General features: G+C 36.3%; 1 protein-coding gene across 2 annotated transcripts in view; it reads left to right on the top strand.

Annotated features, from left to right (window-relative positions):
- The window catches only part of LOC113118714 (leucine-rich repeat and fibronectin type III domain-containing protein 1-like protein), a 157,694-nt gene that overhangs the window by 134,719 nt on the left and 7,392 nt on the right, over positions 1-15,583 (top strand). The gene's annotated exons all lie outside the window — the stretch shown is intronic.

The raw sequence follows: 15,583 nt of genomic DNA, 5'->3' as shown, positions 1-15,583 counted from the left end.
GTCTTAGAAAATTTAAATCAATATATTGTTTTCTGTGAGTGAGTAAACAAGATGATTTTCACATCATTCAGAAAGAAAAATTCTAGGCTACAAGCTCCAGTTCTCAACTTTTCCGGCAACCAATTTTATGTATGTGTTTTATTGCCTTATTCAAGTGATTTAACATTTTTAGTTTTTCACTAACCATGCATAACATTTTTTTTTCTCAAAAATACAATCATGTACATGCATGTATTTCACATATTATTATAGCCCAGTTTGTGCTGATTACAGTGATATTAGACTTTACCCATTTAGATATTTATAAGAAACTGAAAAAAGCACAAATGTCAGGGCATGACAAAACTTCTCAAGGCCCCAAAAATACCCATAGACTCCAGAGGGTTAATATTTATATTGAATTTAAGAATTGACATGCTGATTGTTTTTATTTACATTTATTTATTATATTTTTATAATAAATGAGTCAAAATTATTAAAATCATTATTATTATTATCATCATCATTATTATTATTATTATTATTATTATTATTATTAATAATAATAATAATAATAATGTAATTTATGTATGTATCATTTTATAAGTTTTACATTCATTTGAAATGTCCCCATAATCTGCTGTAATAATATTGAGATTTGACATGCTCTGGTTCTTGAATATATCACTCAGTCATGGTCATATACAGTATTTGCTAGCACTGGCATGTATTACAATCTCTGATAATGTGCTGCCCCGTCAAAAAGAAAGCAGTGGAGCAGTTCACTGCTGTCGATGTAAAGTCATTTCATATGTAGCTGTTTGTCAACAACAATCAGAAACAGCAGCGTGCCTCCCACAGTCTCTGAGCAGTATGTACACACATACTCACACACTCACACACCATTACCCTCACAGTCAGCCGGAGGAGCTCGGACAATTACCCACGGGGTCAAATGCAAAAATCTGCGGTCATGCTCACGGTCAGAAACCCAGGGCATGACTCAGGTCTTCATCTGCTCACCTCAGAGCAGCGCTCAATAATGCATCGCATCAGCAGACTGCAGAAAACATCATACTCCTGGGATCTGGCACGAATAATATTACACAACACTCTGCTTAATGCCTCCACGTATAATGCATTACAAACGTAAAGGCATCGTATCTCATAAATAATTGTAAACAAAGTTTAATGCATCATAATATAAGCAGATTCCTTTTTTTTCTTGTGTTTAAATGTAAAGAATCACAAATATCTAACTTTTAACAAAATCACATTATGAAAATGTTTTGTTCTCCAATACACACTGAACACAATTATTTGTTGTCCTTTAAATTATTACGAGTAAAATCGCTGAAGATCCATGTTCCCTTTGATATCATTTTTTTAGAAACATAAAATTATCCAGCCATGACTGGTTTCACAGGAATATAAATATGAGGAACACAAAGGCAAATTCTCTTTCTCATCCATCACAATGAAAAGAAGAATAATAATAAGAAGAAAAAAAATCCTGATGTGCAGCAACAGATTGTTGAGCTTTACAAAATATGAAGTCAAGAAAATAGCTCATAATAGTCAAGCATTGAACATTTCCTTTCCACTGTTAGGACAATAATTAATGAATTCTGATCAACAGGAAATGTTACAAATCTGCCTGAAGTTTATTGTCTGAAAGTAACATGCAGCCAAGTATGTGACCCATACTCAGAATGCATGCATTTAACCCATCCAAAGTGCACACACACTCACCCACACACACTCTAACACACACACACACACACACACTCAAACACAGACACTCACAAACACACACACACACACTCACACACACACACACACACACACACACACACTCAAACACACACACTCACAAACACACACACACACTCACACACACACGCTCACAGTCACACACACACGTTTGTTTTTGTGAAAAGTGTGTTCATCCCATAGGTGTAATGGTTTTTATTCTGTAGAAACTGTATATTCTATGGCCCTTCACCAACCCTACACCTAACCCTAACCCTCACAGGAAACTTTGTGCAGTTTTACTTTCTCAAAAAAACTCATTCTGTATGATTTATAAGTGTTTTGAAAAATGGGGACATGGGTTATGTCCTCATAAGTCACCCTCTCCTTGTAATACCTGTGTCATACCCATGTCATTATACAGAGTTGTGTCCTGATATGACACAAAAACATGCCCACACACACACACACACACACACTCACACTCACACACACACAATCACACTCACACACACACACACACACACACTCACACTCACACACACACACACACACACACACACACACACAATCACACTCACACTCACACTCACACTCTCACACACACACACACACACACATACTGGTTTTTGTGGTTTAGCAGTACTCTGATGGCCAAACCAGTTGGGTGGTGGTTTAAGGGGACACCCCTTTCCCGGTATCCTACAGAGATGATAAAACTATCAAAAAATTTGTTTTACTCTCCAGAACACAAATATCACTTTGGATTTTCTTTACACACAATAGAATGGAAAATATGACAATATGATATTTTGGTGGTACACAAGGACTGTCACGCCCCTCCTATAATGTTCCCGCCCATTACATAATTGGGATTTATAGGGTCAGATTGATTTAGGAGGACACTCGTTTTACAATACACAAAACATGTCTGTTCTCTGGATTACAGGGACCAATGTGTTTTACAGGTACATGACCCCATACACAACACACAGACATGTCCTTATGCTGCATTACCAAGACTGAGGTGGTTAAAGAGTACCGGATCTTTAACACAATACAAAACATTACAGAGACCAATGTGTTTTAGAAGTACTTTAATAATGACTTAAATTTGTGACATAAAAACAAATAAACAAAAAACTTAAAATTCGCCAATTATTAAAATGGGTAATCTTAAAAAAAAGAATGCCACACTAATCAAAACAAACAACAAATAATTAAGTCTAATTTACCAACTTAAAAAAAAAAAAAACTATAAATCAAAAGGCATGCCTCATGTTGTAAGTAATGTTGTCACTAAATGTTAGGGATGCACCGGTTGACCGGCCATAAATCGGAACCAGACGGTTTTTGCTTAAAATACACGATCGGCCGTTTTTTTTTTTTCAGCAGATTTTTCCGTAAGTGCGCCCGCGTGCACAGACTACATTGTAATCATTCGCTATCATGTCATTTGTGTGGAAGTATTTCGAAATCTGTGTGCTGGACATGGGCAGCACGAGCTACACGTCTGAGGAATAGACAGCAGGAAGCGAACAGCTGCTGGTGTACTGCTGCACAAATAAAAGCCCTTCCTGCGCTCACTGAAGCTGCTCGTGCGTATCGTACCTTTCCGTGCCCTGCACAAGCGCAGACAGTGAAGGATCAACTTCTTGCGAGCTGGATGAGAAACGACACAGATTAAACTGTGACAAAACTGAATTTTTTTTTTGTAAAGTAGAACTTGCATACACGTTTGAAAAGTCAGAAGTAAATGTCAGTTCTGTATAGGATTATTTTCCTTTTTCCTTAAAATTACATTGACTTAATTTGATTTAAAAATCACCTGCTGAAGCACACTGAAAAAAGGGTTTCATTCATCCAATCAGTGTTAATTTCGTTGACTAAATATTTTCGTCATTATTTTCGTCACGAATATATTTTTGCCGACGAAAACGAAACGAAAACTAAAATAGAAGGCACTGATGGAGACTAAAACTATGACTAAATTGATTGACATTATCGTCAACGAATAAAGGACGAGACGAAAATAGACTGTGACGAAAATCAAATCAGCAGACGGCAGAGATGCGAGGAATGAGCAAAAGAACCGGCAAAACAGAACAGACTGCATGAGAGAAGAGAACCAATCAGAGCCTGACTTATTGAGACGTGAAGCGAAGGTTTTCAGTTTTTATGAGCTCCCGGGAAGTCAGCATTCGAAGAGGTGATAGGGACTTTAAGCAACAGCCTCTGGTGGAACGGCAACGCCATTCTGGCGTTGTATTGCGCCTGCGCGAATTTAACTGCTACTTTGTGACGTTCTAATTTAACGGTCTACTACGGGAGAACAGCTGATTTGCCGGAGTCGCTACAACGTGAGAGGTTAGGTAAATAAATGTTATGTTTTTAGACTTATTTACATCATACAATATTAAAAACTCCTCTTCTGACAAAAGATTGTCATTTAACGCCAAAAGCAATCCTTCTCTTGCTTTTTTAAATTATATATTTTTTTGGATCTCAATAAATGAATTAATGCTGCGTTGCGCTGTTCTGTTTTACCGTTGCTTAGTGACTTTTACGTTCTTGGCTACAGCGGTGTGACGGCAAACTTCCGGTCGCTGTAGCCGTTCCATTCGCAGCTGTTGCTTAAAGTCCCTACTGTCTAAAAGAGCGACAAAATGTCCACAGCTCACTTCACGTTTGACGACGAACAAAACAAAACAAAGTTTAAAGCACGCAGAGCGCTCATTCGTGGCAAGAACACAACCAATTTGAAAAGACATTTACAGACGAGCCACCCGGACATTTTCTCAAATGTAATTTTACAACGATGTTCTTTTGTTTATTGAGCTAAGCAAAATTGGAATAGTGCAGTGCGTAGATGTTGTAGCATTAAATATTACGAACTGAAAAGTACTGTAAAATAGCCCCTTCTTCAAATTAGATGCGAGCACAATACTAATACGTAATATCATGATAAATACATTTGATTAATACTAATGTTTGTTGACAATATCACAAATATTTCTATATTAGTCATGTGAAACATGAATGTTCACATCCTATCATTATACATACAAATCTAGCAATATTGTAGTATTTAAAACATACAATATTGCTAGACAAATGAATACCTTATAAAATCTTGTTACTTTTTTTATCCACCTAGCTGCCAACTTATTAAATATTTACTTTAAATGTATGCACTTATTGTTCAGCTCAGCTGTAAGCTTTAAGGTCCTGGACCTAACGTTATTTTTCTTTTATTGATGGTCAATTGGCAGCTAGTTATTGTTTACATTATCATGACAGTGTTTGTTGCTGCATAAAAGCTTTTGAATCGAAATAAAGACACAGTTGTGTTGAAATAAAGTTGAATTTGTGTTTTATATATTTTGTTTAAGTTTGTTTCCTATACCAGCTGTAAAAAATTGTCTAGTAAATCTGTTATTGATTTTAGTCTTATTTTAGTCGACTAAAATAAGACTAAAATTAAAACAAATCAGATGACTAAAACTTGACTAAAACTAAAAAGAATTATAGTCAAAAGACTAAGACTAAAACTAAATTAAAATTTTGTGTCAAAATTAACACTGCATCCAATTAAAATATTTTTGGGTAATGATTCACAATTTTATTTTTTAACTTGAGAATAGTTCTTTATTTTCATTGGCTCAAGTAAAAAAAAATATATAGATGTGAATCATTACCCTATTTTATTTATTTTTTTTAATTGGATGAATGAACCACTTTGCATCTGTGCTTTATTCGCACCAACATTATTTGATTTTAACATTTTGGAATAATATTTATATAGCATACTTTTATTTAGTCTCACTGGTAAAGACCTTGTTTTAAATTTAAAACCAAATTTTAAAACTAAAATACTATATGCTGATTAAGAAACCTCTTATTGAATGTGTGTTGATTGTGTTGTTTGGATTGTAGAACTATGCAGTTATTGCCTTTAATTTCACATGGTTACAGTTAATCTTTTAATTAAGGCCAGTTCAATGTAGTTTCAACCCAATCCAAAAACAAAAGCTAAATGCTGATGTCTGTAACATCTGTGTTTGTATTGAATGTAGGCTACTTACTGTGCAGTTACTGCCGTTAATTTCAGATGGTTACAGTTATTGTTTTCAATAGCCAAAAGCCAGTTTGGCCTATTAAATACCAAATAAACATCTTGTTTAAGCATACTTTCCTTTCTTGTTTGTTGCTTAAAAAAAATAATATAATAATAATAATAATCGGAAATCTGTATCGGAATCGGCCAGTTTGCTTGTAAAAATAAAGAAAAATCGGTATCGTCTATGAAAAATCATGATCAGTGCATCCCTACTAAACACACAGTAAACATGAGATTAACTCTCAGAGCACACAATACATGCTGCAGATGTGTAGAGAAACTGATTTATCTGTAAAGGAATCGTTCACTTCCAGAATGAAAAAACTGTCATCATGTACTCACGCTCCACTTGATCCAGACCTGCATGAGTTTCTTTCTTCTGTTGAACACAAAAGAAGATCTGTTAGTATCTGAACAGATGGGCACCGTTAACTTTTACAGTACAAAAAAAAATACCATAGAAGTTAACGGTGCCCATCAACTGTTCAGATACTAACAGATCTTCTTTTGTGTTCAACAGAAGAAAGAAACTCATGCAGGTCTGGATCAAGTGTAGAGTGAGTACATGATGACAGAGTTTTCATTCTGGAAATGAAATACTCTTTAAGGGACAGGTCATCCAAAAATCAATGAGAAATTGACAGAATTTTGTCATTTTTTGACAAACTAACAGTTGAACTTGTTTTCTACATGGAGATATTTGTATGAACTGCTGCTATAACAGTTTTGCACTATTGGAAATAAAAACAGCAACCAAAGTGCTAATGTTAATAGAATGGCATCAAAAAGACACAGGATGTACTGTAACATCACTTTCTTTGGGTTTCCTTTTTAAGATAATTCCTTGATTTCTTACAAAATCCTGTATGTTCTGTGCACTGCGTCTCACCAAAACAGGATCCTCAGCAGTTTTACACTGCTGGTTTTCAGTCATTGTGGCCAGTTTTCCTTTAGCTCTGTGGTCCTTAAAATGTTTGATTACAGCTGTAACTTCAGTGTTTGACCAGGACACTTTCTGCCCTCTCCGTGGGTTTTCAGTTTCTGCCTCACTCTCACTCTCTGTACAGAAGAATACATACTTTAGTGAGTTCTAACTCTACGAGAGCTCATGTACTTACATTGAAGGTGTTATTGCAATTTAAACCTCTGGTACCTTCAGGAACTTCAGTGGTGCTCTCAATGGGCATCTTCTGAACACCTGCAGACAATCAGTCATATAATGATCAGGAAACTCAGAAGTAACTCAAACAGAAAAGACATTCAATATATTCTAAAGGAATTGGCCTGTTAAACGTTTAGTTTTGAAACAGTCATTTATCAGTTTTTTGCCTAAACACTAAGTATCAACATATTGGTATAGCCAGATACTAATACAAAACTGATGCATCCCTAACTTGAGTAATATTCTGTTAGTAATGCTGGATTAATACAATATAAGGTAACACTTTAGAATAGGGAACACTTATGAACTATTAACTACAACTTTTCCCTCAATAAATTCCTAATTTGCTGCTTATTATTAGTAAATAAGGCAGTTGTTACATTAATGTATTGGGTAAGATTAGGAATGTAGAATAAGGTCATTTAAAATAAGGCATTAATAAGTGCTTAATTACTACTAATAATAATATGCACGCTAATAAGACAATACAGTGGTGTGAAAAAGTGTTGGTTCCTTATTTTTTTGCATGTTTATCACACTTTAATGTTTTGGATCATCGAACAAATTTAAACATTAGTCAAGGAAAACCAATGAACACAACATGCAGTTTTTAAATGAAGGTTTTTATTATTAAGAGAAAACAAAAGTCAAAACTACATGGCCCTGTGTGAAGAAGTGTTTGCCCCTAAACCTAATAATTGGTTGGGCCACCCTTAGCGGCAACAACTGCAATCAAGTGTTTGTGATAACTTTCAATGAGTCTGTTACAGCGCTGTGGAGGAATTTTGGTCGACTCATCTAAGCAGAATTGTAATTCAGCCACACTGGAGGGTTTTCAAGCATGAACAGACTTTTTAAGGTCATGTCACAGCATCTCAATAGGATTCAGGTCTGGACTTTGACTAGGCCACTCCAAAGTCTTCATTTTGTTTTTCTTCAGCCATTCAGAGGTGGACTTGCTGGTGGGTTTTGCATCATTGTCCTGCTGCAGAACCCAAGTTTGCTTCAGCTTAAAGTCACAAACAGATGGCCGGACATTCTCCTTCAGGATTTTTTGGTAAACAGCATATTACCATTTATCACAGCAAGTCTTCCAGGTCCTGAAGCAGACCATCAAACTACCACCACCATATTGTACTGTTGGCATGATGTTCTTTTTCTGAAATGCGGTGTTACTTTTACGCCAGACATTACGGGACACACAACTTTTGTCTCGTCAGTCCACAGAGTATTTTCCCAAAAGTCTTGGGGATCATCAATATTTTTAGACAAATAGGCTAGACAAATAACCAGACGCCACCTGATTCTAATATTCCATCATTTAATAGTAATGACTTCATGAATTTCTTCACTAATAAAATAAATAACATCAGAAATACAATAACAAATGTAAATTTTACAGCGTCTAATACTTCAGTTTCATCCATCGCACCCAAATATAAACTGCAGTGCTTTACAACCATAGGACAGGAAGAGATAAATAAACTTGTCACTGTATCTAAACCAAAAACATGTTTATTAGATCCTGTACCCAGAAAATTACTGAAAGAGTAGGCGAAAAAAACGATTCTTTTCATGTTGCCCCTTGGTAATATTATTAGAAAATATGGGATTAGTTTCCACTGTTATGCTGATGATACTCAGCTATATATCTCAACGAGACCAGATAAAGTGTGTTAAAAATGTAAAAGATTGGATGACCAATAATTTTCTCCTATTAAATTCGGATAAGACAGAGATATTAATTATTGGACCAAAAAAAAACAGTACATAGAATCTAGTAGATTACAATCTGCAACTAGACGGATGTACTGTTACTTCCTCTACAGTCAGAAATCTGGGTGTTATATTAGACAGCAACTTGTCTTTTGAAAATCATATTTCCCATGTTACAAAAACTGCATTCTTCCATCTTAGAAACATTGCCAAGCTACGAAACATGTTATCTGTTTCCGATGCAGAAAAGCTAGTTCATGCATTCATGACCTCTAGACTGGACTATTGTAATGCACTTCTAGGTGGTTGTCCTGCTTCGTCAATAAACAAGCTACAGGTAGTCCAAAATACAGCAGCTAGAGTCCTTATGAGTTCAAGAAAATATGATCATATTACCCCAATTTTACAGTCTCTGCACTGGCTACCTATTAAGTTCCGTATCAGTTACAAATTATCATTACTTACCTATAAGGCCCTAAATGGTTTAGCTCCAGCGTACCTAACTAGCCTTCTACCACGCTACAACCCATCGCGCACCCTAAGGTCACAAAACACTGGACTTTTGGTAGTTCCTAGGATAGCAAAACCACTAAGACTTCTTCACACAGGGCCATGTAGTTTTGGATTTTGCTTTCCCTTAATAATAAAAACCTTCATTTAAAAACAGCATGTTGTGTTTACTTTTATGTTAGTTACCTTTGACTAATATTTAAATTTGTTTGATGATCTGAAACATTAAAGTGTGACAAACATGCAAAAAAATAAATCCGGAAGGGGTCCAACACTTTTTCACACCACTGTAGTTTAGAGACCCTAAAATAAAGCGTTACCCAATAATATTTTTAACTTTGATCATTTTTAAAAAACACTTAGCTGACACATACCAGCATTACTGGAGTCTCTTGCAGCTCCAGCAAGAGCCTCATCATCAGAATCACTTTCTTCAGGATCAGCGTCATCAGAATCTGTCATGTTGATCTCATCTTCAATGAAAAATAAAACTCAGAACATGAAAAACATCTGCATTCAGAAGTCAAACACGATCACACACCATTTATAAACCATTCCTAAAGACACTACATCCTACAGTGAACACAAGACATATTTTAGAGAAGAGTTTCCTTAAACCTCCCTGTGAGTTTAAAAGACCCGCTGTGCTACGCATGCTAGGATGGACGTACCTTCAATCTCAATGTTCTCCTAAAACATACATGTGATACTTTATTAAGAGCTACACTGTCTTTCAATAATAACTTAATGTATTTTTAATGACAGGGAAGTTGTGGTCATTTAGTTAATAAGATCACTTACAATCATAAAAGAACATTTACGTTACAGACCTTAAAAGGTACTGGTCAATATATTACAACAAATCTGTATTTAGAGCAGGGGTGTCCAGACTCTGTCCTGGAGGGCCGGTGTCCTGCAGAGTTTAGCTCCAACCCCAGACACACCTGAAGCAGATAATACTAGAAACCTCCAGACAGGTGTGTGTAGACAAGCTGGAGCTAAACTCTGCGGGACACTAGCCCTCCAGGACCGAGTCTGGACACTCCTGATTCAGACATCGACTAATATTACTGAAAGTGAAAACAGGTCATTAAATTACATATATTTGGTAACAGCTAAGTATATCACAGCCCATGAAGACATCAGACTTCAGAGCATTCACTGTTGCACTGAAATAACAGTTCATCTGAAACATGTGAATACCTCCTTAACTCCTTCAGCGGGGACAAAAAAGCTCTGCTCCTCATTCAACACATGCTCTTTGACAGGTGACATCTGAAAACAATGAAAAAAGCAAGGCTCATGTAGAGACGATTTCTTACAACATCAATCTAACATTTCATAAAATATGCAATGCACATTTAATTACATACTCAACACAGTCCTGATCATCCAATAGTAACCGGTCCTTCTTCAGAGTCACCTGAAATTAAGGAAACAGAAATAAAAAAAATAAACATTCTACTGCAGACAAAGGATTCAGGGACTGTACAAATTGATAATGCACATATACTGGAGTCCATAAACACTGACTGATCACTGACACATGAAATCAAAAAATTGAATTTAAATTAAATCAATCAATCAATCAGTCGCAGAACCTTCTATACGTCTGTGTCTTCTGACTGGGACAGAGTATTGACTTCAAGAGTGGACGGTTCAACCACACTATAGAAAAGAACATCAAATTAGATATCTGTGACAATAAATGAGTGCATAAAATACTGATTTAAAACATTAAATTATTTTATAATCTTGCTTCTATCAATGTAATTTACAAGATTACAATATTTCAAACCAATATTTAAATTTTCAAGTGTTACCCAAGTTAATGTTCATGACTTTGTAAGTATTACATTACATACATGTATACTGAAGTATGTCAGGTTGTGTATGTTTACACCTGTGCTACAAGGACCCTGTTCTATGAGGGCCATCATAAGAACATGGTCTTGACTTGACTGAAGAGTCTCAGTGTGTTATTAGTTTGAAAAAAGTCTGGTCTATTTGTAACCTTGTTATTACCGGGACATTGGTAACTAGACAAATGTGGACAGCTTACTTCAAGCATTTCTGTGTATGAGAAAAACTGGTGATTTGAGACACAGTGTCTGTGTTAGTTATACAGCATGAAACCAAGACTCACTTTTAACATCCACAATAATGCAGCAAACAATGTCTCTTAGAAGCACATGTGGACAACGTAATCAGTTCTACTCTTTTAAGGACTAGCACAATTATTTCTTGGATACCTTTATAACTGCTGTGCCTTGTTCAGAGTTCTTTAGGTTCTTTAGACACTGATTCTACTCAGTTATCATTTAAAAATACTGAAAGTTTTGAATAAATAATATGCAATCTTGGAGAATGGTATTTAAATAAAAAAGCCAAAATAATAATAATAATAATAATAATAATAATAATAATAATAATAATAATAATAATAATGATGATGACACAAATATGATAAAACTGCAGAATACAGTAGTATAATGCCTGACAGTAAATTTCAAACAAGGGGAACGACTTTTTACCAACTTATATTACAATATACTTAATCTAAAGGTAACAGTTAGACATTTTGAATATCACATGGCCACAATGAGATGTGAATGATCCATATTTAGCCTAATATTTCACATTCACACAGCCCAATGTCATGGTGATAACTAGGGTCTTCAAATACCAGGCTTTTGTCAAACAAACGCCACACTGAAGGTGTTTCTCAATGTCAAGGATACTTCCTTAGCAGGAATGGTCCTTCCAAGTCACTTCCTTCAGAGGCTAGGTGAGGCTCCTCTTTAGCATTCGGAGAACACATAAATGGAACAGGCTAGCAAATGCACGTCATTGCGTCAGTGAAAAGGTCAGTTTGAAGAACGCTGTGGTATAATGGTATAATATTAACGTTAAATTACTTTGGACAACTTAACTAGTTATTTATAAAAGAAATGCCGGTGACGCAACCAAGCTAACAATTGTTAAATGACAGGTCCGGTTCAGTTAGCCATCAATAACGTAATTTGTATTTGTATAAATTACAATATCAATATGCTAGTAATTTGTACTGGCAAACTTTACTTATATTTACTACAGTTATAACAAATGTTTGGTAACGTAAATAAAAACCGTTAACACTCCGACTCTAGGATTGTGGGTGATTTGAGAGCGTGAAAGATACACATATGCATCCTTTCCTGTGTATGGGATATTTTCCGAACGAAGGACTCAGTCCTTGGTTGAAATTCCGAGGATCCTCGACATTGGAACAGTCCTTCGACGGATGTCGATGACGTAGCATCCTCGAAATACTGGCTTCCGAGGATCCTTCCTTGACATTGAGAAACACCTTGAGATTCTTTAATCAAACATCAAGACCATGTTCTTATGATGGTCCTCATAAAACACGGTCCTCGTAACACGGGTGTAAACATACACACAATGTGACATCAAGACTATGTTCTTATGATAGTCCTCATAAAACAGGGTCCTCGTAACACAGGTGTAAACATAGTCTTGATGTCACATTGTGTGTATGTTTACACCTGTGTTACGAGGACCCTGTTTTATGAGGACCATCATAAGAACATGGTCTTGTGTGTGTGTTTACACCTGTGTTACGAGGAGCCTGTTTTATGAGGACCATCATAAGAACATGGTCTTGTGTGTGTGTTTACACCTGTGTTACAAGGACCCTGTTTTATGAGGACCATCATAAGAACATAGTCTTGATGTCACATTGTGTGTATGTTCTTATGATGGTCCTCATAAAACAGGGTCCTCGTAACACGGGTGTAAACGAGACACTTTAAAACAACAGAGAGGTGAAACCATCACAGAGAACCACACATCATCAACCAGAGACAGATTTAGTACACAAGACATTTTAAAGGCATAGGAAGAAAATCCTGTCATCATTTACAAACCATCAAATGGTTAGTAATGTCTTATTTTGCCCAACAAAAGATATACAGGACTGAGACAACTTAATGGTGACTATATGATGACAAAATAAATCAACTCACCTTTAAGATCAGTGATGAACCTGCCCTTGAGCCCATTCTGGTATTTCTGTTGAAGTGAACACTGTATGGCCTCAGCTTTCTCCTTCGCCTCGCACCTTCAGCCATCCCCTGTGTCTGCTTTAATAACAATAAGAACTGTTGGCCTCCATCTGACAATATTACGTTTGTTTGTTTTCAACTTAATATACAAATTAATAATGACAGTTCTACTGAACAGAATATATGTGTAATATGATGTATTCTGAGCATATGCTGAATATAATATTTTGACTGGTTATCTTAGTAAAAGTGCTTTGACACAATCTGTATTCTATAAAGCACCATACAAATAAAGGTGACTTTACTTATTATATACAGTAAGTATTGGGAAGTGAAAAGAGCACATATCTGTGTTTATTAATTAAACCAAGCTGAACAGTAATAATATTGAACAGAACTGCCCCTCCCCTTCACAGACTGTAGCCATGACAACAGATTATTATGATGGCTAGACTGTTTGGTTACATTTACAGTTATACTGCGAACGAAAAGAAGTTAAACTGACAAGCATTGTTGATTCTCGTCTGATGTTACTCTTAATAGACAACACTTAGTGTAAACACGCTAGCGCCATTAGCATCACGCGCTAGCTGCTTCCTAAAGAGCACTGAAGACACTCACGAACAAGCCAAACTGAGCCACAAACTCTCAGAGAAACGATTTAACAGCAGTATTACTCACCTTTCATATAATAGTTGTCTCCAACAGCTTCACACCACAGATAACTTCGCTTCAGGTGCACAGATTGCGTCCGGTCCAAACAGGAAGTTACAAACCGTCACACTTGCCTCGCTGATTAGTGCACGAGTATACGGGATTTATAATAATAATAATAATAATAATAATAATAATAATAATAATAATAATAATATTTAAATAACCATCTATGAAACGTTACATTAATAGCGTTACATCAATATACTGATATTAAACTGAGTAATTACAGCTTTGAAGTCACATTCATACTTTATATGATGATATTTAAGGAATATGTTTAATTGCACGATCATTATGCATTTATATAATCATATACAATCGATAAATTATAGCAAAAAAGTGTTTAAATAATTACCAAACTGCATTAACTTACTTGTACGGAGCTATTAGCAGCAGAATGTAGCCCCGCCCACCGCCGCCATTTTGTTTTCGCGATTTCCCGCCCTCCGGTGCCGATCTAGCCAATCAGCGGCCTCCAAACTTACACAAGTGTAAAATATGCAAATTTTCGATGACGCGGATGCAGTACCGGGTCCGGGCTGCAGGGGCGCACTCCCGAGTTCAGAGGATACACAGTGTATAGTAAAATTTCAGGGTTTTGTGGTATATTAGGACATGGCGCGAAACTTTGAGAGGGAGCTTCTGGGACATAGAGAAAGGCATATACACTGTTGGAATTATAAGGACATGGGCCCTGTCCTCATAAACCCAAATGTCCCTGTAATGCTGGTGCGTATTCAGGTCAAAAGTCCTTGTAAACCACAAAAACCAACACACACACACACACACACACACACACACACACACACACACACACACACACTCACACTCACACTCACACACACTCTCACACACACTCACACTCAAACACACACTCACAAACACACACACTCACACACACACGCTCACACACACACACACACGCACACACACGCACACACACACACACACACTCTCACACACACTCACTCACACACACACACACACACACACACACACACACACACACACACACACACACACACACACACACACACACAGATAGCATTTAATAGAAAATCTGCAAACATACTGTTCTTCATCAAGTATAATGTATAATGCATTCAAATAAAATATGCTCACTTTTGAACAAGTTACGCAGCTCCTTATGGCGCTTGTTTTGAAAAACAAACAAAAAAAAATGCAAATTTAAAAAAAAAGATAGATGAAGTCTCCCAAAACTGTTGCACTTTCTTACTGTGTCCTGTAGAGAGAAAGGTCAGGAGTAAATCCAGAAGAGAGCGGCGTCCCGGGGCACACAATCTCTCTGCTGCAGATGGCACAGGGCACATGTTGTGCTTAAATCTCCTCTGACACACGTCTCCCTTCGGACAGCACGGCCAATATTATAAACTCTGTGTCTTCATGACAACCATCTGCCCTGAATTGAATTCTGTGGAATTTAAACTAAAGCTTGAAGAACATGTGTTCACTTTACTTTGGTTTATGGACAATATAAAGCATGTACACTAAAGGGCAAAAGTCGCAAGTTGGTTTTTGATGCTTTAATTATACAGTTAAAAA

Source organism: Carassius auratus, chromosome 18 (genome assembly GCF_003368295.1).
Source record: "Carassius auratus strain Wakin chromosome 18, ASM336829v1, whole genome shotgun sequence".
Taxonomy (NCBI): Eukaryota; Metazoa; Chordata; class Actinopteri; order Cypriniformes; family Cyprinidae; genus Carassius; species Carassius auratus.
The sequence above is the reverse complement of the archived record's forward strand: the minus strand, read 5'-3'. Positions and strand labels throughout refer to the sequence as shown.